Source organism: Canis lupus, chromosome 14 (genome assembly GCF_048164855.1).
Source record: "Canis lupus baileyi chromosome 14, mCanLup2.hap1, whole genome shotgun sequence".
NCBI classification, from domain to species: domain Eukaryota; kingdom Metazoa; phylum Chordata; class Mammalia; order Carnivora; family Canidae; genus Canis; species Canis lupus.
Genome location: NC_132851.1, coordinates 44,072,465 through 44,099,243, shown reverse-complemented (window position 1 = coordinate 44,099,243; position 26,779 = coordinate 44,072,465). Strand labels below are relative to the sequence as shown.

Sequence of the window (26,779 nt, the reverse complement as noted above, 5' to 3'; positions counted from 1 at the left end):
CAAACTGGGAGAAGCTGGAGATGAGGAGTCCTGAGAAAGCAGAGAGGACCAAATACAGTCTGGGGTCAAAGCCAAGGCATTTTGTAGAAGTTGAGCTAACTCCACACCATTCAAATGAACAATGTGCTTGTAGATGAGTCAAGCCAACTCTTATTCTGTAGAATGAGCAAAAGGCAACTGCAAAAGCAAAGCCAGTGTAATCAATGTCCTCTGTTTAGTCAATCTTTCCAACCAAATTTCTAGAAAACTAGTAAAATTGTTACAGAATTCTGACACTCACAAAGCCAGTAGAGAATAAAAACATGTATAATTTGATATGTACTTGGGTGAGGTTGGACAGTTGTTAAAGCATATCCAGTTATAACTGTAATTATACAAAATACTTATGTCCTACACTGGAGTTATGGGCCAAAGACCTTGAGTGCAGGAATAAAAAGAGGCAACTAAAATGCCTGGAGAAATAGAAAGAGAAGAGAAGTTTCAAAGCTGAATTTGTTTGCGTGTTATGGATCCATTTATGGTGCCTCAGTCCTGCCATCTTATATTGTCTACAGATTGTTCTGTTAAAATAGAATAGCTGAATAAATTGCACATGGGTTAGGGCAGAGAGAAGGACTGGGAAATGAGAAAGAAGCATTTTTAGTATTTCCTACCACAATGAAGAGGTGTGAAGAGAATCATTATGGAATGAGATGTTAAGCTGATGTTATCTTTCTTTAGGACAGATTTTCTTTATCAATATTTAAGACAGAGAAATTGATGAGATCCAAATGACATTGATTAAGTACATCAAAAGCCTCAGTTCAGTAGCATATGCATCAATCATATACTGACATCAACCCTTCAAAGCAAACCATCTAAAAAAAAACGACCAGAACAGGACATTTCTAGCATTATTAGCACAAAAGTTTAGAATCAGACATAAAACCCACAAAAGTCGAGAAACATAAGATTTTTGATGTCAGATTTAAACAGTGCTAGGCTGATAATCATAAAGGTAGTGGATATGCAGTTAGGTCACACTATATACCAGCTACTGTTCTAGCTGCTTTCATATTCAAATTCATTTAATCATCGAACCTAACCCATGGGGTAAATATCATTATCATCTCGACTTCACAGATGAGGACACTGAGTTCCGGAAAAATTAAATAACTTGCTCAATAAGGCAAACAAAAACAAAAAATTGAGTGACCAATCTTGTTTGATGCCACATAGTCAACAAGTGCTTAACTTGATATTTGTTGTTTTACAGACCCTTGTTCTATTTTGTGTTCTGTCCAAAATACTATATTGTATCTCCAAATTGAATTAATAATTTAAATTATCCTCAAAGGGTGTGGTAAATGCCTTAACATTTTTATTTATTTATATATTCTTTAAAATCATATTATATGGCGAAAAATATGTATGCTAATTATTGAATTTCTTTTAAAATGTTTTATTTTTTGTTTTATATTAATTACCTAGTTTTTAAATTAAAGGTTTTCAGTATTACCTTCCTATAGAGAATATATTTTAAAAGGATTAAGTAATTTAAACTAATACCTAATGGCATTGACCTCAAATTATACTCTAGAGGGAATTCTAAAATAACAATATGCTTAGCCTCTTCTAGCCCAAAGCATGGCCTAGATTCAAAAGTGATTTATCTCTTTTTTATTTTCCCAAAAGTAGAACATGATGAGAGATTAAAATTGGAGAAACACTCGAAGCATTTTAAACATCCTCCCTGTGCTTCATTCAGTTTTAATGTCTATTGAACTTGATAAAATATGATTAAAAAAACTTTGAATCAGTAAATGTCACTGAATTTGGCAGTTGACTCCACATGTAATCTGGATTAGCATTGATGGGATTGAAATTCTCTGGGTCTAATTATTCTTTTGCAGCTTCATTAAAATGGTGACTATTACAATCTTTGAAAAAATAAGCTGAATATTAATGGTCATTTTATATATAATTCAAGATAATAAAGTTTGAAAAATATATTTATAAATATTTATGAGAAAAACTCACCCATAAACATATTCAGAGTGCTATCTTTGCCATCTTAGTATATTCATATTATATTTCTGAATATATCTATATATAGATCTATATGGATATGAATATATATACATGCTATCTCTTTATATATATGAATAAGAATGAGCTCCTACTACAACATAAAGGGGTTTGTTATTAGTTTTTTTTAACTTTTAACTTTTTTAAAGATTTTATTTATTTATTCATGAGCCACACACAGAGAGAGGCAGAGACACAGGCAGAGGGAGAAACAGGCTCCCTGCAGGGACCCCGATGCGGCACTCGATCCCGGGACCCCGGGGTCACGACCCGAGCCAAAGGCAGATGGTCAACCACTGAGCCACCCAGGCGTCCCCCTATGTACGATTTTCATTAGTTTCACTCCACTAAAACAGGTGAAAAAAGTCGTATAGCATGAGATTAAGTATTGTAAAACAAAGTTGAAAATATAGAATAAATACTATGAAGAAATAGGCTACTATGAATGGCTTTGTATAATAGACTCAGGAAGGTTCCCCCCGTCCTGTACTTAATCCTCAGTGGTTTTGATATTTGCTTACTTCCCAAACAGAACTGGTTCCAGGGTCTCTACAGGTAGGAAATGGCAGGAGTGTTAGGGAAGAGGTTGGCTGCCTCCCACCCTGGGATTCTCTGTCCGATGCCACCCAGGCTTGATTTTATCACAGGAGCTGGCAGGTGGGATCCAGGTGGGAAGGTCCCTCTGCAGGGGTCCCCAGGCTGAAGAAGCTATTCCCGGTTGTGTTGTTCTCAAGTCAAGTTTCCTAATTATCCCAGATCTTGGTAAAGTCTCTCTCTCTTTCTTTCTTTCTTTCTTTCTTTCTTTCTTTCTTTCTTTCTTTCTTTCTTTCTTTCTTTCTTTCTTCTTTCTTTCTTTCTTTCTTTTTTTAAATCATGAGAGACACACACAGAGAGAGAGAGAGAGAGGTAGAGACACAGGCAGAGGGAGAAGCAGGCTCCATGCAGGGAGCCCGATGTGGGATTTGACCTTGGGACCCTGGAATCATGCCCTGAGCCGAAGGCAGACACTCAACCACAGCCACCCAGGAGTCCCTTGTCATGAGATTTTTCAAAGTGAAGTAAGTGATAATGCCTCTCCTTACCAATATAATCAAATAGTATAAAGTATATGGAATAAAACTTAATGTCTTTCCATCCACATTATTACATTAGTTCAATTAGGTATCCAGTGAGATTTTGCTATAGGTTGCACAAGATTAAAAGTTGAAGAGAGATGGCTCCTGCTCTAGGGGTGTATGCCCCTTAGATGGCATTATGAGAAAACAACAATGCATAAGAGAAAAAGGGAATGGTGACTTGCTGGAGATGTCAAAAAATACACAGAACTCGTAAGTGGAACTCAACTGCTAGAATAAATTTATGAAATCAGATAATGATTATTATTTTAAATAATGGCATTTATTTAAGATACTGTATGTTAGCTTGGTTAATCTACTCGGGCCGCTATAACACAATGCCGTAGGCTGGGTGGCTTAACCAACAGATATTTCCCTCTCACAATTCTGGAGGCTGAGATCAAGATCTAGAAATCCAAGATCAAGGCGCCAGCAGATTGGTGTTGGTGCAGGCCCTCTTCGTGGTCTTCAGGCAGCCACCTTCTTGCTATGTCTTGAATGGCAGAGAAAACAATCTTTATCCTTTTTTCTTATAAAACCACTAATCCCATTATGAGGACCCTCCTCTCATGAACTCATCTAACCATAATTACCTCCCCAAATCCCCTTCTCTAAATACACATTGGGGGTTAGTGCTTCAATAAGCGAATATGTGGAGTGGGGAGGACACAATCCAGTCTGCAGCACAGCTCTTGACAAACACATGAGAAACGGAAGGTGTATATTACTTTCTTTAGAAAATGAATAAATGGAGACGTTACCCATCCTGAAACAAATCTCTACCTCATAATGTTCCTGTGAGGATGAAATCAAATCAGATGAAAGGGATAAAACTCTTAACATAAGCCTAGCTGTCAAAAATGGTTTGACCTTTTTTTTAATTACCTGCCAAAGAGTGAGCCAGGAATTTTTGATACATTATCTAGATTTTTCTTTTTTCAAAATAACTGTAAAGTGAGAGTAATCTTTTTTTTTTTTTTTTCACAGTGAAGAAATTGAGACTCAGAGAAGTATCTTTCCAAAATCATGCAGCAATTTAGGGCCTGAGTTAGTATTAGCATCATTGTCTGTCTGATTCCAAGGCCCAGGCTTTATATATTAAACCAAGATGTCACTTTTCTCTGTAGGCATTGGTGACTTGTATTTGCAGGCCTCTTACACTGTTAAAAATTATTGGGAAGAGGGAATATAATAAAATAGAGCAGAAACTGTCACTTTCAAAAAGTGATAATTCACGGTGTACATCAATTTGTCGGTGACCTTCAAGATTACCATGTGGCTGTAGCAGGACGTGGGAAAGGAAATAATGCACTCTGTGATTTGGAAGGTAATTGATTTCTTGTTGGATATACAATATTATTTACTATCAGGAAAACAAACTCTCAGATTTAATAGACAAGAAAAGTGACCCACTTCCCTAGAGAACATTATAGGATTAAATGAGCAAATGTTATGGAAAATGTTTATGGGATGGAAGGCGGTTGACTGGGTGAGAATTAAAAAAAAAAAAAAAAAAAAGCTGTAAGGAATACTTAGGCCTAGGTAACTTTTTATTGTGCCTCATCTACTAAAGTAGACTACAAGATGAATGATATATTCTGGTTGAGGCTGGTGTTATAAAACGGAAAATTCCTTAAGGATCTAAATATAAGGGAAGTTTTCTTTCTATCATCCATGGGAGGTACTAGGAAGAAGGTTTGGGAGTCAAACACCATACTGGTTGTATACTATTGTTAAAATTCCTTAGTCACTCTTTGCTTTAGTTTTTTTTTTTTTTTAATAAAATGAAAATAACAACATTTACTTTATATTCTGTTTTATTGCTTAAATAAGATTAAAAAAATATCATTTGCAGACTGCTGAGCTCTATTATATGAAACATAGCCTTTACTATTTATGCTGCTTAACCTGCTTCATTATGTGAGGGGCTTCCTTGGCTCTTTCAACAAGCACCTTGAAAAACATATTGCATTATGATTGAGATAGACTTAATCGAATCCATTCTAATCTTGGTCAAAAAGCTAAGCTCCTGGACAGGTTGAGACTTAGCAAGCAATAAACTTCAACATTTTGGGGGGAAAAGTCCCCATTGAGAATCTAATGAAAGCTGTATCTTCTGACTTTGCCAGATTCAGGGGTGGGAGGGTGGAGGGGGGTGTCAATGAGGATCATGAGCTAAGGTGACAGTAACAATTGGGCCTTCATTCATTTACTGTGACAGTCTCAGCAAGAGGCCAAAACAGAAAGGCACCAGCTCTCCAGGGTTTCATTTCCCCCCAGGGAATGATAATGGAAGAGGGTCAGGTGACATGCAGCACAGGTGGGATAAATCTCCCCCTTGCTGAGGAGCACCCAACAAAGGCCCTGAGGGACCTGATGAGCCAAAAGATGGACAGGGGAAGAGTCAGCACCACAGAAGACGGAGTCAGACTGGAGAAGAGTGCCTTAGGGCCCCCTGAGAAGGAGGCCTCGGAGTTGAAGAAATGTGGGCTAGAGATGCAAACATGTTTAGGAGCTTAGCTGGTGTTGGCAGGCCCAGGTCCTTGCCTGAAACTTTCCAGCCTGAAAAGCACTGGCAAAAAAAATAAAAAAAATAAAAATGAAAAAATGAAAAAAAAATAGCACTGGCTGTGTGTCACTGGGCAGGGGTAGCCGCTTGCCACCGCATCTGCTAGGCGATGCCCAGTCATCGTTGCCCGGGGTAAGGCCTGCATGATCACACGTAGGATTTGGGCCGGGAGCCAGACTCCTTAATGTCTACAAACACTTTGAATATACTACATTCTCTTCCCTTGTGTTTAATGTAAAGAGACACAATATCTGAACAGCTTTTACCATAAATTATATCTTTTTCATCCCATGGAAAAGTTGATGCTCATTTTATCAAACAAATACAAACCAAAAAAAAAAAAAAAAGAATTACTTTTCCATCTGCACAAAAATACATTTAAACACGAAAGATGTGGTTTCGTGTGTGTTAAACAACATTTTGCTGTGGTCATTTTTAGGCCAATATGCATGTCATCGCTGGCAAAATAAATAAATAAATAAATAAATAAATAAATAAATAAAAGATGATGCTTATTTTTACATGCTGAAATTGCATACCCACAAAGATATGCAGTAGAAGTAATAGCTAATAATGAGAGCTATGCGTGGAACACCTATCATGTGTCTGGTATGGCCTGAAGTTTTTGTTCTGTGTAGTAAGAGTACCCATTCAGGTAGAATCAGAAAAGAACTTTATTTTTCCCAGTCTGCCTCATGTCTCTTCAAACCTAAACAGTACACTATTTCATCCCAGACATTTGGGTATAGAGGCAATTCTGGGCCTTCCCCCAGCCGCCTTAGATAATAAACTGGAAGTATCCAGAGCGGCTTAATCTCAGCACTGAATGTCATCGAAGCTGTACCCGTCTGCCAGGCTGAGGTTCCCTTAGACTGTGATGCCTCAAGAGGGGAAGAGGGCTGTATGGTCCTCTCTTACTCCTTCCCCCTTCCTAGCCAGTATCTTACAACCCCGGTACTGGAATGCAGGATGCAGAGAAGTCATAAATGAAGGAAAGGTCTAAATGAATTAGCACCAAATAATCTGGCCCTCATGTCCTTTAGCTACGGCACAGTCTCAATGCTAATCTTTTTTCTTTTTTCTTCTTTTTTTTTTTTCAGTTAGAAGTTTTGACAGATCAATGCCTCCTCCCTGGCTGTCCATTTAAATCGCACACTCCACCCCTAAAAATGAATGTACATTCCTGTATGTGATCACACACACACACACACACACACACACACATAAACACACACTAACGTACATAATGACCTAAAGCCCGCACCTTACTGCACCTTATGCAAGACATGAATTACTCCTGGCCGGAGTTAATTTGAAAAGGCCCCAGTGTGGTCCATGTGACACACAGAGCATATAGAGGACATAGGCACCTTTCTTCAGGGTCTGGAAGTGTAGCTGGCTCCTGGCAGGGCCCCTCTCCGCCTTCCCAGCACGCCTGCAGCTCCCAGCCTTCATATTTCTCAGGCACGGGACCAACTCAGAATGTGTTAGGGGACATTTAACACGAATCTCCTCTGTGTACTGACTTGAGTTGAAGGCAAAGTGCCCCTGTTCAATTCCTCCTGTTTGACACGGGCGAAAGACCACAGCCCACCAAGACCTTCTCCAGAGAAACTCCTCTGTCCTCTAACTGTGGTCTCCTTAAGGCCTCAGTGCGAGCTAGCAGTGGCTGGGCTCGCCCCACATCAGTGCGCTAGTTCATCACACTGGAATGTGCAGGGTGATGGACAATATTTGCTCTTTTCTCTGCTTCTGTTGCTTCAGATGCAAACGAGGGAGAGGGGGAAACTTTAGTTTTCAGCAAACAACAGATGAGTTTCCATTGCTTTCTAGGCCTGGTGATAGAATGCTTCTTTAAAAATCCCAATCTTAAAAATATAAATAAATAAATAAATAAATAAATAAATAAATAAATAAATAAAAATCCCAATCTTTTCTGTGATGCTTTACATTGAATTTTAGTTGTAAGGCTTCTTTTGTTTTCAAACCAACCAACCAAAGTCATTTTTGGTAAGGTCTCTGTCATTCTATATGAAAGGGAAATAAAAACAAACAAACAAACAAAAACAACAACAACAACAAAAAAAAACTAAGGGTCTTTGGGCAGATTTAACCTTCAAAGGAATTTTGCAGATTTTTAAATTTGCCTTCAGATATCTGTCTACATGAAGATTACAGGATTCTAGGACTCCATACCAAGATGTAACAATATCCTCTCCAGTAGAGGGGAAGCTGCATAATTGTCTCCAAACTACTTTCATTCTGAGAATTTTGGGCAAAGATTCATAGTTATTTCTGTATCATATATGGCACGACTAGCAGGGTTATATATATGTTATATATAATTATTAACATGCTTAAAGTTTTTGCTTTATAGTTTAAAGCCTACCATATCCTTTCTGTCCATCTGTTTTGAGAGTTGGCTTTCATTTTCTCTTGTATTTAGGGGAAAAAAAAAGGAAACTTTGAAATTCAACTTGTTCTTTGTGATTAGTTTCTAGAAATTATGTTGTGTAAAAGGGAACTTTATTGGCTCTATTTTATGATGAAAAAAAAAGACTCATTCAAAAAATAATAATAATTCCAGCTCTACTTCTGAAGTAACTAATATCCGTAACGGCAGTAGGTCAGGTAACTCATAAACCCATTGATGGAGTCTTTGATCAGTATTTATTGATGTATATGTAATGAGTCCCACGGAACCCCAGATGTCCAAATTATTATTTTTTTTATTTTTTCAGATCTCCAAATTAGATGTGCTGCCAAATATTACAGTTGGTCTATCTGAGTATCAAGTGCACTGATTTTGTTTCCAGCCTAGGTTTAGGTGGCTCTATCCATTAACTACTGATGTCTAACCGAATTTGCATCTTTAAACAACAAATGTTTATTATTTCTAAGTTGCCGCGGATCAGGAATTCAGGAGTGGCTTGAGCTGCATGCTTCTGTCTCAAGATCTCCCAAAAAGTTGTACTTGGGATGGTGTCCAGAGCTGTTGTTAGGGAAAGGCTTTACTAAGCCTGAAGCATCTGCTGCCGAGGTGGCCAGCTCATGTGGCTCCTGGAATAAAGCCTCTGTTCCTCTCCGGCTGTTGGCAGGAGCACTCAGATTCAAGAGGGAAAAGTGAAAATCATTTTGTCTCTTATGACTTAGCCTCAGAAGTCACGCCCGGTGATTTTTGCAGTATCTTAGTGGCTACGTGCGTTCGCCCTATTTCATGTGCTTGCATAAAAGGGACTATTTAAGGGAACGCGCAAAAGGATGAAAACCAGGAGGCAGGGATCATTGAGGGCCACTCTGGAGCCTGACCAGCACAGCCGGCCCTCAGACCCCCAAAGATAATGCACATTCTTTCCCGTGGGCAAACTGATTTATCCACTTTCATAGGCCACCAAAGTTCTGTCTCATTACAGAGTCAGATAAAAGTCTAGAAGGTCCTCATATGAATCAGGTCAGGTGCAGATGCAGCTCCTCAGGGTATTTTTTTTTCCTCTCTAAGTGCAGCTCCCAAATATATTCCTTTCAATCTGGAAACCTATGATCTAAAGAGACATGCTGTCCGCCTCGCCCCTCATAATGCAGTGCTGGAAGAGGTCACAGCTATAAGATATTTAGGTGACACGTTTTCAGGGGAATGCTGGGACATCTCCAAATTAAAAGACAGACTATGGCCTTTTATGTCTCCGGTTGCCAAGAAGAAAGTTCGATTCCCAGGGGCTTCTGAGAGTTTTGGAGACATTACATGTTCAGGAAAAATGTTCTGGGCCCTACAAAAGTGTAAAAAGGGCCAACAGCCATGAGTGGAGCCTAGCAAGGGCGTTTGTTCTGCAGCAGCTCCAAGCTGTGATGCAAGCAGCTCTGCCCCTTGCACCACTGAATTTGGCAAAGCCTTTGGTTTTCGTGGTTATTGGTGGTGAGGAAATATATTAGATGGACAAAGACACGAGATTCATAGGAGAGTCATACCCAGGACACCTGGCTGCTGAAGCAAGTCCATTACATCTGCTGCAGAAAATTCAATGCTTTTTTTTAAGCATTTTTTAAGCATTAAGATTTTATTTATTTATTTATTCATGAGAGATACAGAGAGAGAGAGAGGCAGAGACACAGGCAGAGGGAGAAGTAGGCTCCCTGGGACGAGTCCGACGTGGGACTCGATCCAAGGACCCCAGGATCACGCCAGGCGCCAAAGGCAGACACTCAACCACTGAGCCCCCCAGGTGCCCAAATTCAAAGCTTTTGAAAGACAACACCTGACATGCTATTGGATCTTGATAGAGACAGCATGTCCACCATGGGCATACATGACCACACCCCCCCCAACTTTTCATCATGAAATGAGATTTATCAGTCCTACAAAATCATAAGATGAGACACACTTAGTATTTTAGGTTTACATGATGAGTGAGGGAGGCCTCCTGCCAACATCCGGGTGAATGAAATTAGAATGGGCTCTTCAGCCCCAGTCAAGTTTTCAGAAACTCTAGCCCCAAACGACAGCTCTGTTGCAACCTTGCTGAGCGACACTCTGAGCTAAACTATTCTTCATGGAGGCATGAACACTGATTAAAAGTGCTTAAACTAGTGAAGTAGTGGTTGAATAAGAAAGTATATTTTTAGCTATGGAATGAATAAGTCACAGGAACAAGAGGCACAGCACAGGGAACATGGTCGGTGATACTGCAACGGCGTTGCATGGTGACAGACGGTCGCTGCACTTGAGGTGAGCGCAGCATAACACACAGAGATGCTGAATTACCATGTTGTACACCTGGAGCTAATGCAACATTGTGTGTCCACTACACTCAGGGAAGGAATCAGTCAACTAGAAAAGCACATTTTTAAACTCCTCTCCCCGTACCAAGCTCTGCCTACGAGCTATATCTGCACATGACTAGTCCTGTTGTTCATATCACCCTCTCTTTTTCCACATAGTCTACTTTTCTTAGAAAATATCTGGGTTCTTAACTTGGAAAATGATATGTCACCGCTGATTCACTGGTAATAAAATCAGATGTGACTCTTTAGTCTAATTTTGTGGGATGTTAACCATTCTTTCGCCAACTATTTCTCCGTGTCGTTTATTCCCACAGCATATTGCCTACTTTTGTCTATATCATGGAAATAATTTGATTTTCTAAATATAACAGTCATTGATTTCTTTTATCTGAGAAAATCATGAACACCTTTTGTGATTACAAAGTGATATGCTTGAACATACTTTGGAGAATGCTCAACAACATAATGAAAGAAATAATAGCCATTATCTCACTTCCCAAAGATAAACAGTGTATCATTTTATTTCCTTTTTTCAAAGATTTTTATATATGTGGCTACTGGAGAGATGGAAAGATTAGTACTATATAGTGAGTGATAAATGAGTCTAAGACATCGTAACCTAAATATCTCTAAATTTCCTCCATTTCAGGATTTCCCCTCCCTCTTTTAATTATCAAATCAAATAGCCAGAACTTCTTCCTAGGTACCACAAACAATCCTTGATTTAGGATGATTCCCATGAGATATTTTTTTCTTTGACACCTTTTACTTTACACCCCTTTTCTGCTCACGGGATTTTAACTAGCAGATTTCTTAAAATATTTCATAATGTCTTCACTGTGTGTTAATTTCCAATGAAGCTTTTGTTTTTCTTCAGTCAGTGATTAAGTATCTCATTCAGTTATACTTTTGGTTATGTCTTTTTGTTACTCATTTTTACTGATTGGTTTAACAAGTATTGAAAGTTTATTATGCGAGCCACTATGCAAAGCACTGTAATATAAAGGGGAAACAGAAAACAAAGTTCCTTTAATCGCTAAGTTAAAACCTAACTCTCTAAGATAAAGGGGCATAAGTGGCAGTTTGCCAAGATCAGTTCTTTGGCCTTCTTAAATACATTTGAATATCGTATAACATAGCCTGGTAGTAATGTGGGCATGGGAACTTAATTACTCTGACATCTTGCTATAAGAAAGTGATTATCTAATTTGGATTCCTCACTTTTTCAAAAACAATTGAGTCTACAGTTCAAGGCAACAATTTGAAATGCATTAAATAATGTCCATGGGAAAAAAAAATTTTGATATATTAACCTCCTGATCCAGAGTTCCACATGTGCTTGGAAAATATACTGCCATATAATTTAATTTTCTTTCTAAATAAACATTGAATCGGTCGGCTTGCTATGTGTCAGACATTCCTGCTTATTTCTTTAGGGCAATAGTCGTCTGTTCAATGGAGTTTGTATAGGCAAATCTAAATTATGGATTTATTCCTTTTCATTCTACATCTAGATTTATTTGTCTATTAAGATGTGAGAACAAGAAATCAAATAGTGAGGTTTTTCAGGGGATAATGACAAAAATGAGCACTGATACATTGTATTTTTCCACTTGAGGCTTTTATATATATACAACTTGTTTTAAATGGTAATTCATGAAACAGGTGGATTTAACCAAATTTAAACTCTGAAAGGAAGTTTGTTTTATCTCACCACTTTGAACATAAATTTTATATCACACACATCTCTAGTCTGATGTATTAGTGATTAAATACTTGTAACACAGTAAGTTAATGCCACATTAGTACTCTAAAATTTTGGTTATCAATCATAATTCACTACGACATTTATTTCCATTTTGCCTTTTTTCTTGGTGAATATTATTTAGGGTTCATATAGGAGAAATTGAATATTTTATTTATAACAATAGAAGCACAACCAGATGTGCAGGGGTAGAGATAATAATGGACTTTAGAATTTTCATGGAATGCAGCAGATGGCTATTTGGACCATCTAGATTTTATGTCCTGACACACATATAAGATGAAAAATTTAATAAACCAAGTGAAGAGTCTATGAATACAAACAATGGTGAATGTTTGCAGAAAATGCTATTTACTAGTGTTTTATATTTATCCAAGCAGTCTAATGCTTTCCCAGAACTATACCTAAATTGGATATAGCTAATTTTGCAAACATTTTAAAATGAATACCTGTCATTTACATCAGTGTGGATGGAACGGGAGGGTGTTATGCTGCATGAAATAAGTCAATCAAAGAAAGATAGTTATCCTGTGGTTTCACTCATATGTGGAATATAAGAAATAATGAAAGGGACCATAAGAAATGGGCTAATGGGATGAGCACTGGGTGTTATACTATATGTTGACAAATTGAATTTAAATAAAATATTTTTTAAAAATGTCATTTATCCTACATCTAAAGTTTGGATTTAATTAATATTTTAAATGGTAATGATATACTTTGTTGGGCTGAGCTTTAAGAGTCCCGTTAGATTGAATGCCAACTGAATATTTCATTTGACCCTATGATTCCAGGGTAATAATTGCTAAAGACCCTTTGTAATAACTGTAAATGACTTTAGTTTAAAAAACTCCTTTTACCGACTGTTTAAAACGATGTGATACAGGAGTACCCAGTAAATTTGATACCATTGAAATATCCATGGGAATACCCATTACAAAACCAACCCCAATGCCTTTTAAAAATGAACATAGAAAAATCACATGATGGAAATATACATTTATTCATTTATTCTATAATTTGAAATATATTTATTCAACACATAGTATGTGACAGACATTGTGCTAAGTGCTGGAGATCAAAGGGTATGGAAAAGAAAATTAACCCTTGCCCTAAATAATTATATAGCTTACTCTGCGGAGAAAATCATTAATTATACAAACATGCTTATGAATATTTAAGTATATGCTGAGGTAAGTGCTCAGTATGAAAGATGGGTGATTCACTGCAACCTCATAACAAAGAAACTTCTCTAGATTTTGGAGTTTAGGAAAGGCTTCTTTAAAGTTTGTGATGCTTGAGATGTTCTAGATGTTCTAGGAGTTCATTAGCAGGGACATAAACCCTATGGTGAAGGCCAGACTATTTGAAGAACTAGGGTGATAGGAACCCTGAGCATAAGGGGAAGAATGGTACATGATCAGTCAGCTAAGACAGGTAAAGCAGGGGCGCCTGGGGGGGCTCAGTTGGTTAAGCATCTGCCTTTGGCTCAGGTCATGATCTCGGGGTCCTGGGGTCAAGCACCATGTCGGGCTTCCTGCTCAGCGAGGAGCCTCCTTGTCCCTCTGCTTGCCCCTGACCTGTGCCCTCTCTCTCTCAAATAAATAAATAAAATATTAAAAAATAAAGAGGTAAAGCAGAGTCTAGAAAATGCAACTGAGGAGAGGAAAAGTCATGTGTAGACCCCGGAAGATTTTTTAAAATAACGATAGCAGGGGTAGCACATAATTTGAATTAATTTTTCTGCTTAACATTTCATTGTGATATAATCTATATATAGTAAAGTACACCCTTTTTTGGATGTACAATTCTTTGAATTTTGATTGTCGAATATAGTCATGTAAAAAGTGGCCTGGCATGCTTGCTAGAAATCCCACTGAGTTCTCTAGTACATGGTTTTCTGGTCTGAAAACTGGCTCACGTCTAGACACTGGACAAGAAATATAACTTCTTAACTGGGCAATTGCCCTTAGTTTCCTGGTCATTTATCCTTCATTTCTTTTGATGGAAAAGGCCAACTCGTACCCTTATTGGTTGGCCTGTGTGATAGCCCCTGGTATTAATCATTTCTGTGGGCCAGTTTCCCTTGATGTCAATCTGACCCTGAGATTAGTAAATGTTGTGTCTGCTTTGTTCTGCTTCTCAGGGTCCTATCATCTTTGCTGTGAACAGTAAACCCTGTCATGGAACAGCTGCTCTGACCTTCAGTTCTGACCTCAGACAGCCACTCATACCTAAATGTTTTAGTAAATGTCCACGCTCTTATCACCATCGCATTCTCTATGGTCTTGGTGAAAAGTAGAACATCTGAGCCTCACTGTGGAACATCACCTGCTGGGTCCTTGGGCCTTATATTGGACGTATACTCCAGTGTGCCCACCTCCTCAGAACTCCTGTTGCTGTCCCCTTGTCATTGTCTTTATGTTTGTTTGTTGATTTATTTATCTATCTTCCCTTTTCTCAAGTTTTTATTTAAATTCAAGTGAGCTAATAAACAGTGTATAGTTTCAGGTGTAAAGTCTAGTGATTCAACAATTCTATACAACACCCAGTGCTCATCACAATTGCTCTCCTTAACACCCATCACCTATTTAACCCATCCCCATATCCACCTCCCTCCATCAACCCTCAGTTTGTTCTCTCTAGTTAAGAGTCTGTTTTTAGGGACACCTGGGGGGCTCAGCAGTTGAGCATCTGCCTTTGGCTCAGGGCGTGATCCTGGAGTGCTGGGATTGAGTCCCACATCGGGCTCCCTGTGTGGACCCTGCTTCTCCCTCTGCCTGTGTCTTTGCCTCTCTCTCTGTCTCTAATGAGTAAATAAATCAATCTTTTTTTTTTTTTTTAAAGAGTCTGTTTCTGGTTTGTCTCTGTTTTTCTTTCCCCCCCTACGTTCATCTGCTTTCTTAAATTCCACATATGAGTGGAATCATATTATATTTATCTTTCTCTGATTTATTTCACTTAGCATAATACACTCTACCTCCATCCATGTCATTGCAAATGACAAGATTTCATTCTTTTTAATGGCTGAGTAATATTCTAGCCTATATCTATATCTATCTATATCTATACTATATCACCCTTTCTTTATCCATTCATCAGTCCATGGTATTTGGGCCCTTTCCATAATTTTCCTATTGTTGTTATGCTGCTATAAATATTGGAATATATGTATCCCTTTGAATCAGTATGTTTGTATCATTTATTTATTATTTATTTTTTAAAATTTTATTTTAAGTGGGCTCCATGCCCAAAGTAGGCTCAGCTCAAACTTACAACTCTGAGATCTAGAGTCACATGCTCTACCAACTGAGCCAGTCAGGCCCAGTATTTTTGTATCCTTTGGGGAAATACCTAGAAATGCAATTGCTGGGTTCTAGGGTAGTTTTATTTTTATTTTTTTACTTTTTTTAAATTTTTATATATATTTTTATTTTTTATTTTTTGAGGAAACTCCATACTGTTTTCTACAGAGGCTGCCCTGGTTTTCATTCCTACCAACAATGTAAGACAATTACCCTTTCGCTGCATCCTTGGCAACACCTGTTATTTCCTATGTCATTAGTTTTAGTCATTTTGACTGGTGTAAGGGGATATCTCATTGTGTGTTTTTTTTTTTAATTTAAATTCAATTAGCCAACATAGAGTATATCATTAGTTTCAGTTGTAGCATTTAGTAATTCATCAGTTGCATACAATACCCAGTGCTCATCACATCATGTTCCCTTCTTAATGCTCCTTATCCATGTCCCCCATCCCCTTTATCACCTCCCTTCCAGTAACCTTCAGTTTATTTCCTATAGTTAAGAGTGTCTCACTGTTTATCTCCCTTTCTGATTTCTTCCCAGTTTTTTGATTGGATTATTGGTTTCTTGAGTGTTGAGTTGGGTAAGTTCTTTATAGATCTTGGATACTAGTCCTTTATCTCATATGTCATTTGCAAATATTTTCTCCCATTCTGTCGATTGCCTTTAGTTCTGTTGACTGTTTCCTTTGCTGTACAAAAGTTTCTTATCTTGATGAAGTCCCAATAGTTCATTTTTGCTTTTGTTTCCCTTGCCTTTGGAGATGAGCCTAGCAAGAAGTTGCTGTGACCGAGGTCAAAGAGGTTGCTGCCTGTGTTCTACTCTAGGATTTTGATGGATTCCTGTCTCACATTTGAGTCTTTCATCCATTTTGAATTTATTTTTGTGAATGGTATAAGATAATGGTCCAGTTTCATTCTTTTCCATGTTGCTGTCCATTGTCCCAACACCACTTGTTGAAGAGACTGTCTTTTTTTCCATTGGGTATTCTTTCTTGCTTTGTCAAAATCAGTTGAACCATATGATCCTCTCAATAGATGTAGAGAAAGCAACTGACAAAGTACATGCATTTATGATAAAAATCCTCAACACAGTAGGGATAGAGGAAACATATGTCAATAATAATAAAGGCCATATATGAAAGAACCACAGCCAGTATCATCCTCAATGGACAAAACCTGAGAGCTTTTCCTATATGATTGGGAACAATACAGGGATGTCCACTTCAACCACTCTTATTTAACATAGTACTGGAAGTCCTGGCTTTAGCAATTGGACAACAAAAAGAAATAAAATGTATCCAAATCATCATGAAAGAGGTCAAACTGTCACTATTTGCAGACAACATGATAGTCTATATAGAAAACCCAAACGACTTCACCAAAAAATTTTGAGGACTGATACACAAATTCAGTAAAGTTGCAGTATACAAAATCAGCATAGAGACATCTGTTAAATTTCTATACATCAATGATGAAGCAGGAGAAAGAGAAATCAAATAATTTATTCCCTTCATAATTGCAACAAAAACCATAAGGTACCTGAGGAAAAAACCTAACCAAATCGGTAAAAGGCCTGTACTCTGAAAACTATAAACACTTATGATAGAAACTGAAGATGACAAAAGAAATGGAAAACCATTCCATGATCATGGACTGGAAGGGTAAATATTGTTAAAATGTCTATACTACATAAAGCAATCTACACATTTAATACAATTTCTATCAAAATGCAACCAACATTTTTCACAGAGCCAGAACAAATCTTAAACGTGTATGGAGTCACAAAAGACTCCAAATAGCTATAGCAATCTTGAAAAAGGGAAACAAGCTGTAGTGACTCTTAATGACAGAGAACAAGCTGAGGGTTTATGGGGAAAGGTGGTTGGGAATGGGCTGGATGGGTGATGGGTGTTAAAGAAGGCACGTCTTGTTATGGGCACTGGGTGTTGTATATAAGTGATGAATCACTGAATTCTACTCCAGGCATCAATTTTGCCCTATATGTTAACTAATACAAGTTAAATTAAAAAATAATAAAAATCAGTCCATCAATAGAAAAGCAAAGCTGGAGGCATTACAGTTGCAGACTTCAAGTTACAAAGCTGTAGTGATCAAGGCAATATGGTCCAGGCACAAAAACTGGCACATAGATCAATGGAAGAGAGGATAAAACTCAGAAATGAACCTGGGACCTTTTTTGGATATGTTTGTCCAGTATCTGCTATAGGAATTCTGGTATTTCATTTTTTGCTCAATGAAGTCATTTCTTTTTCATGTTTTAGGAGCCATTCCTGAAGCTATTGTAAAGCATCTGATTCTAAACTGTATCTCAATTGAATGTTCTCAAATCAATAAACTCTCCTATATCCAAACTTAAGATTCTGTCCCTTTGTTCAAAATTTTTGGAATCTATTTGCTCATATTCTTTCCCAGTTCCTTAGAATACATTCTGGCCAAGTTATCAGCTCTTCTAAGATGTAATCTCTTTTCCTCCCCTATCAGGTTCATGACCTTAACTCGTTTATGCTGTGAATTAACCCTACTTATATGCCACTGTCTAGGAGAGACATATTCTATGGAGGACACGTGTTTCCATACAGGTGAGAGGCCTCTGCACTGTCTTCAAGAGAATTGGGGTGCTGGCTCTTAACAGGAAGGAGTAGATCACTTCAGCATGGTCATAGGGTTAAAAGAGATCTGGGAAGTTAAAATGTTTGATAAAATTTACCAGATGTCCCATCCCCAAATATGGCAGGGTCCTCCATTCCACATGTAAGGTGGTGAAGCAGGATTGGGAATGATGGAAAAGCAATTTGCTATGCAGGCATGGAAAAATGTTTCTCAAACCAATAAGGAAGTCTGGAACACATAAGGCCCATCAGAGTTGTCCAACTTTGAGCCAGAATGACTGGACCATTATACCTCTGCCATCAGCCATTGATTATAAGCTGCCCCAAGAAAGGTGTTCTTTTGGACAGAACAGCTCTTTGCAGCTGAGTCAAGCCTGAAGATGATGATATGGTGTCTGCTGTCATGTGAGGCCTGAAGTTAATACTTGTAGTAGGAGAAGATAGTAGGTGCAGTTTTATATCTTTTACACAGATTGGTTACTACAAAATACAGATTTAATAATCTGGAAGTCACATCCATAGAAAATACGTAAATTGAAGCATAAAAAAGAGGAAAAACAAAAACAAATGCATGAGAAGAAATAAAGGCACGTTGAAAATGCAACTGGAATGTAACTGGAGTACCAGAAGAAAAGGAGACATTAGAGGAAGTGCAATATTTACAGTTATAATATCTGAGAGTTTTCCAAATCATTCCAAACTACAGATTCAGGAAGTTTAGCAAAACCCACAAGAAACAATTGCGAAGAAAAGAAAACAAATGAAAACAAAACACATCAAGTATACTTTGGTCAAACTACTGAAGAACAAGGCAAAGTGGAATCTTCAAAGGAACCATGAAGCGGGGGGGGACAATATATTTTGAGAGCAAAAATAAAAAGAATAAATGCTGAGTTTCATCAGAAACAATGAGAGCCAGAAAATGTGGAATGCATTATTAAATTGTAGAAAGAATATTACTGCCAACCCAGAATTTTATAGGCATTAAATCTATCATTTCACAATGAAAGTAAAACAAAGACATTTTCAAATAAATGAAACTGAGAGTGTTAGTTGTCCTTGCACTGCAAGGAAAAATCCCCTGCAGATGAATTTCGAATCTAAATTATTATACAATAAAAATTGTGGAAGAAACATATGAGGACATATTATTGGCCATGAAGAAGTCAAAGATTTGTTTTTAAAAATTATTAATTAGGCTATAGTAAAATAAGAGCTTATGTTCTTAATTTCTTATCAAAAGATAACAAGATAACAGAAAGGAAGTAAAAAGGCAAGCTATAAAGTAAAAGACATATGTACTAACACATCTGATGAAGGTCACACACTCACATATATATTTAATAGCTGCTAATCAATACCGAAGAGACTAAAAAACCTAATTGAAAAAGCAAAAGTCTTAATCAGGCACCTCTTAAAAGATGGATATCCAAATGACTGATAAATATATAAAAAGGTACTCAACTTTATTGGTTACAAGAAAATGCAAATTAAAACAAAAGCAATACCACTTGTTTGCAAAATGTGGAGTCATTGCACTATCACGCTGGTGGGAATTTAAACCTTTATTACTATTTTGGATATTTGTATCTGCAGGCATCTACTGATGCTAAACATATGTGTACCCTATGAACTTGGAATTCTACTCCAAGGATTATATTCCACAAAATTGATACATATGGTCTCCAAATTCATGTACCTGCATTTTTATCACAGTGCTCCCTACAATAGTGAAAAATTGGGTACTACCCAAATAATCATCAAAGTTAGAATGGATAAATGGTGGCATTTTCGCATAATATAATACTACCCATGAATTAAAATGAAAGAACTAATATTAAATGCACCCAATATGATGGACTCTAACAAACAGCATAGGTAACAAAACTAGCCAGACACACACAAAAAATACGTACTGTGTGATTCTATTCATATAACGTGCAAATCAGGTATGATAAATATCATTACTTATAAGTGGAGGGTGGATAATAGCTGAATGAGGGCTTCTTGCATGCTGAGATTTTTGGCTTTTGGTTGTGGTCACAGAGCATGTTCCATTTGTGAAATTAATTATGCCTATATTTATGATTTTTGCACTGCTCAGTGGTGTATTTCAATAAAAAATTCAAAGAGAACAGAGAATCTAGAATAACTGTGATTATGTAAAAATTATTAGATACAGGTTCTTGAGCTAGAATATAAAAAGAAGCGTTTAAAAAATATATGTGCACTCACAAAAATCGTAGAAAAAAATGTAAATGTTATATGTGGATTATACATTATAAGTGATTCTTAAATTATTTTTGCTCACGTTTTTAAATTAAAAGTTCCGTGGTCTTTGACATAAGCAAGCTTTTATTCTTTAATAAGGACAGAATCATTTTAAAATTTCAGTTAAACAGAGATAATTGTTAGGGTGTTGGTAAAAGTATCTTGTGTCAAATCGTGGCTACTTTACTACAAAATTTCTATTTGCTAAAAAGAACTCTTATGGTTGTTTCTTGTTATTGTTATTTCAATTATTTTATTGTGATTAGTTGGTAGAAAGACACACAAAAGGCCCATATCGTAGTGCAGTCACTGATTTCAGAACCTAATAAGGTTGGTATTTTTAACATCTGCCTTGGTCTTTCTATCAGCCCAGGCTGTGTGCCTGACACACCAAGACCAGTCTCTCTTCATTTAATCTCCCTGCTAGGCTTTTCCTTCTGCCTCTGAAGTTATGCTTTATTGCCTCAAGTTCTACATCAAGATTCTCGAAGTGTTTCATCTTCCCTCCATCATAGTCATTGCCTCCACTTTAGCTGCCACACTAGAACGGTTCTATAACCCTATTATCAGGATGCCTGGGGGGCTCAGCGGTTGAGCCTCTGCCTTGGGCTCAGGGCATAACCCCTGAGGTCCCAGGATTGAGTCCTGCATTGGGCTCCCCCGCAGGGAGCCTGCTTCTCCCTCTGCCCGTGTCTCTGCCTCTCTGTGTCTCTCATTAGTAAATAAAAACTTAAAAAAAAACTATTATCTTTCCTTCTAAATTACTTACATAGATTGCATGAACTACATACATGCATGTGCTCACGAACACACACATCTAAAAGAAAAAGCAAAATATAAAATGAAATCACACTCATAGTATTAGCTCTCAACTTTTTTTTTTTTTTTTAGAGTTGTATTTATTTATTCCTGAGAGACACACACACAGAGGCAGAGACACAGGCAGAGGGAGAAGCAGGTACCTCACAGTGAGCCCGATGCAGGACTTGATTCCAGGACCCCAGGATCATGCCCTGAGCCCAAGGCAGAGGCTCAACTGCTGAGTCACCCAGGGGTCCCTAGCTTTCAACTTTTGAAGCCGATAGCCACAATGCCTCAGTTTGCACCCCGACTCTAACACTTGTTAGCTGTGTCACCTTAGGTATGATACAACTCATCTGCTCTTCATGTGCTTGTGAATCAGAAATAAAGAAAGTAACTTATGAAATTATGTTCTTATGAGGACAGCAGGATGTGATTTATGTAAAGTCATTGAAACAGGGTTTAGTACATCCAAAGCATCATAATGGTTTGTTTTCATGCTATTATTAATATAATTTGTATTGTGATTTTTATTTATTATTATTATTTTTTAATAGAGAGGGAGAGACGTTGGTGGTGGAGGGAGGCAGAGAGAGAGAGAGAATCCTAGTCAGGCTCCACCCTCAGTGCAGAGCTGGATCTCACAACTCGGGGGACATGACCTGAGCCAAAATCACAAGTCCAGGGCTTAACCAACTGAGCCACCCAGACACCCCTCTCCCAACTCGCTTTCTATTTGTTTTTTTTTTCATAGTTAAGAATATACCAAATAGTTTACCTGTATCCTTATTTCAAACTTAGGAGTTATTTCAGAATTTTTTCAAGTCATTAAGTAGCTTTTCATTCATTACAATTTTCTTTCGAGGTGACATAATTGCCTTATTTTTCTTTTGGTTAGATATCTAGGTCTTTATTTCTTTTTTGCAAATTTACATAATCCTGAAATTATCATGTTTGTGCAAAAATGTTTATCTGCATTTGGGAGTACTTCTTCAAGGTGGATTAAAATAAATGGATTACTAAGTGAAAAAGTAAGACAATTAAAAGCATTTATGTCATGCGTAAAATAAAAAAAAACATACTGGACATGTGTTTGTATAGAAAATAGTGCCATCTTGTACAGAAAAAAATGCCATCTACTATTACTTTCTGCAATAATGACAATTTTCTATAATCAGCTATGTCCAATGTAAAGACTATGAGCCATGTGTGGCTATCGAATTCTTAAATGGGGCTAGTATGACCAAGAAACTGAATTTATGTGATTATGTGACTGGGTGTGATTAGTGGCTATGGGCAACACAGTGTCCATACTTCTGCAACTTCCATCCAAGTCACTCGTAGCATTGACAAAAACTCCCTGTTCTTGCTTGGTAACACTCCTCTGACGTGTGATAATGTTGCACTAATAATCACAATTTTCATTATTCCTGTATTTTTAAAATAGCTTACCACATTTTTATGAATACCTAACAATATGATGCTTAGTTTTGCTCATTTATGATCTTCAGGAAATAATCATCTTTATCCACCTTTCTCTTTATTTTTTCTGGTTTATACACCATATCTAAGATTTATCCATGTTGTCCTACGTAGTAGTTTGTTCATTCCCAGAGCTTATAGTATTCCATCTTGTGAGTTTACCACAATTTCTCTATTATACAGTTAAAAAGCATTTAGTCTAAGTTATTTACTGTTAGGCTGTGAGGAATTATGTGCATTTCTCATGGTGCATATTTTTTTTAGTTCTAGCAGGATATAAGACTAAGGAATGAAACTGTTGGGTCATAATATAGCCATGTATTCAAATTTTCTGTATCATTTTAAATTGTATTTCAAAACAATTATACCAGTTAATATTTCCACCCAAACACTTATCTGCGTTCTTTATGTTCCACGCTATTATCAACACTTTGTTCTGCGGGTCTATTAAAATTCAATTTGCCAACATACAGTACATCTTTAATTTCAGATGTAGTTCTCAATAATTCATCAGTTGCATAGAACTCCTAGTGCTCATCACAATCACTTACCCTCCTTAATGCCCCTCACTGACTTTCCCCAACTCCCATCCACTTCCCCTTCAGCCACTCTCAGTTTTCCAGAGTTAAGAGTCTCTCATGATTTGCCTTCCTCTCTGATTTTTTCCCCATTCAGTTTTGCAGGCCTTTTTCATTTCAAATAGAAGTAGTATTATTAGAGGGATACCTGGGGGGCTCAGTGGTTGAGCACCTGCCTTCGGCTCAGGGGTGACCCTGGAGTCCTGGGATCGAGTCCCACGTCAGGCTCCCTGCATGGAGCCTGCTTCTCTCTCTGCCTGTGTCTCTGCCTCTCTCTGTGTGTCTCTCATGAATAAATAAATAAAATCTTTAAAAAAGTAGTAGTATAGGTACAGATTGTAGTCCTAATTGCATATTTGATTATTAATGAGGTTGGCTATCTCTTCATGTTATTAGTCATTACTATTTTCTTTTTTGCCCTATGTTTGTTCATGCCTTTTATTTATTTTTTCTATTTGTTTGATAATTGCATAGATACATATGAATTCCTTATGTGTTTTTAGTTTAATAGAATGATATACTTTATAGATAATTTTCCTAATTTGTAGTCTGTATGTCAAATAATTCATGGTATCTTCTGACAAATTCAAAATTGAAAAATGACACCTCTCAATCTTTCCCTTTTTTATTTTTTTTATTTTTAATTTTTTTAAATTTTTGTTTTCAATCTTTCCTTTGATTGTGATTGTATCTTGGGTCTTGCCTAAGAAATCATTCCATATCTATGGACTATGTACCTATAATCCTCTCAATTGTTTATGTATTCAAAAATTTTCATTTTCATATTAAATCTTTAGCTAATTTTAAATTCATTTTCTGTAAGTATTGCAGTAAGAATCCAATTTCATATGCCCCAGAGAACTCAACTGTCTCATAACTATGCCCTGCTTTTTCCAGTGGTTTATAATGGTGCTTCTTTTAAAACAAATTTTCACATATAAATGAATCTGTTTTGGCTCTCTTTTCTGTCCACGGTTTAATTTTTCTAGTTTTATGCAACCATTACAGTTTTAATCACAATAACTTTAGAATGGATTTTGATAGCTGTGAAGGAAAAATTATCACCTCACTTTCTTCTCTTGTAGTTTCTTGCCTTTCTGTCATTTGCTCTACTACCTAACTTTTATAAGTATGTGTCAAGTTATCTAATTATTACTACTAAGATTTTGGAAGGGTGTTCTGCATGTTTCCTATTTTGATATTAACATTAGTAAGTAGAGAAATCTAAAGCCATGCATGTCTAGATATAAATTAAAAGGAGTTTGAAGGGGCAGCTGGGTGGCATGGTCAGTTAAGTGTCTGGATCTTGGTTTCAGCTCAGGTTGTGACCTCAGAATCCTGAGATCTAGCCTCATCAGGCTTTATGCTCAGTGCAGAGTCTGCTTAAGGCCTTTTCGCCCTCTCCCTCTGGCCCTCACCCCCTGCTCACATTCTCTTTTTCTAAATTAAATAAATAAATCTTTAATAAAAGGAGTTTGAAGATTTGTATAGTAATCATATATTTCCCCTGTTGTCCCACTATTGATTTTTTCACTATAAAAAAATCAATCTCTTGAAAGTTCATATATAAATGTGAAATCTCTAAATTCATTTCTAATTATTCTCATGAGTTAGGAACTTAGAATGAAGAGCTACTATACTAAAGGTAAAAACAACAACAACAACAACAACAACAACAAAAACAAAACAACAACAACAAAAAAACCAACAACAATAAAAAAAACATTTTCCCAAAGTTGGAACTCCACAGTAGTTTCTGAAATCATCTGTTAAATACTAAGTTCAGTGACAACTGAGGAATATATACAGTATTCCTTACTAAAATCTTTAGAGAGCTACCTTCTCATCTTGTGTAAGTTCATTTCCTGGGGACATCATCGTGTCTTTGCCATGTTTTTTGTATAACAATAATATTAGCAGAGAACATAACTGAACACATACAAAATACCAAGAGCATGATTTTGTTTAATTTTCATTTGAGCCATCATAACCAATAGATGATGACTCAGAAACTCAAAGGTGTCAATTACATTCCTCCTTAGTCACCAGTCCCACTAGTAAGTGAGAAAATTTGCATTTAAACCTAAATTTATTTGGCAGAAAGGTGAAAAATGTGGTTAAATTAAGAGCTGAAAAAAAAGTATGCGAAAAAAAAAAAGTATGTGGATGTGGCATCTCAGCTTTGGTTGAATAATCATGGCTCCTCCCACCGCCATCCAGTATATCCACATTCTAATCCTCAGAAAGTGTTATGGTTATATTAAAGATCCTGAGATGGTGAGGTTATTCTATATTATCTGCATGGGCTTGATATAATCATAATGGTCCTTATTTAAGAGAGACAGATCAGAGAGGTAGTAGGAAATGGAATGACCAGAGAAGGAGGTTGAACTGTTGCAAGTGACAGGTCATAAGCCAAGACACTTGGCCTCCAGGGGCATCTAGAAGTTGGCCTCTACAGGCTTCTAGAAAACCATCTAGAGGTTGGAAAGGACAAGGAAACAGATTCTTACCTTAGAGCCCCCAGCCAGAAATAGTCATGCTGACGCCAATTTTCAACTTCAGACCCTCAGAACTGTAAGATAAAAATGGGTTGATTTTTTAAAGCCATTGAGTTTATGGTATTTTGTGACATTAACAATAGCGAACGAGTGCAGTTTGCTTTACTTAAGTAAACACAGCATGAATAGTACATCAGTGACTAGCTCTAGATGAGGCAGAAACATTTTCATTTCCTGAACTAATATGTAAGAAGGTTTCCTAATGAACACCTGTTACTAAGAAGATGTCTCCTTTGGGAAATGTATACAGTGGACTTTAAATATCATCAAGCCTTTCCAGATGAAGTCTTTCTCCTTGGTTGGTTCTCATTTCAAAAACATTTGTGTTTTTTTCCTTCACAGCCTATTGAGCTTTGTCATGCTGGAGACTTCCTGCAGCTTTCCTGCCACTGCAACAAAATGATAGGAGTATCAGCACCAGTGGGAGCCAAGGCTTCAAAAACCTATTTAAGCCATTACATGGACACCCCGCAAATCTACACAGGAATACAAATCTGTCAGCCTTGGTCACTATGAAGCCAGTAAACTGAAGTCTTATTTACATACTCTCTATCATCAGACCTTCTGTAACAAAAACAGTTCATGGCCATTCTGCAGAGGTTAGATACTTCTGAGGTGTTTCTATTATTTTATGGAGTCAGTCCTTAATTGGAAATGGAATTATGAAAGATAGGTCAGGTGGAGTAAGATAGGCAAGGTGTTGTGGGTTTGTAGCTATCAGTGCAAGACATCCCTCATTGTCTCTGTGGTCTCTCTTGGGTGTCTCCCAGGGTTCATACTGCAGGGGAGAGCTCGTTGTTAGCACATACAAAATTTATAGATCATTCTTCAAGACTCTGCCGGGGAAGTTCCAT

At 37.1% G+C, this 26,779-nt stretch overlaps 1 long non-coding RNA gene across 2 annotated transcripts in view; it reads right to left on the bottom strand.

Annotated features, from left to right (window-relative positions):
- LOC140603461 (uncharacterized) overlaps window positions 1-25,942 on the bottom strand; it is an 85,725-nt gene extending 59,783 nt beyond the window's left edge. For both annotated transcript variants that reach the window (XR_012006441.1, XR_012006443.1), the window contains exon 1: window positions 25,878-25,942. This is a non-coding gene — a long non-coding RNA (uncharacterized lncRNA). The remainder of the gene's footprint in view (window positions 1-25,877) is intronic.
- Window positions 25,943-26,779: the final 837 nt, after the last annotated feature.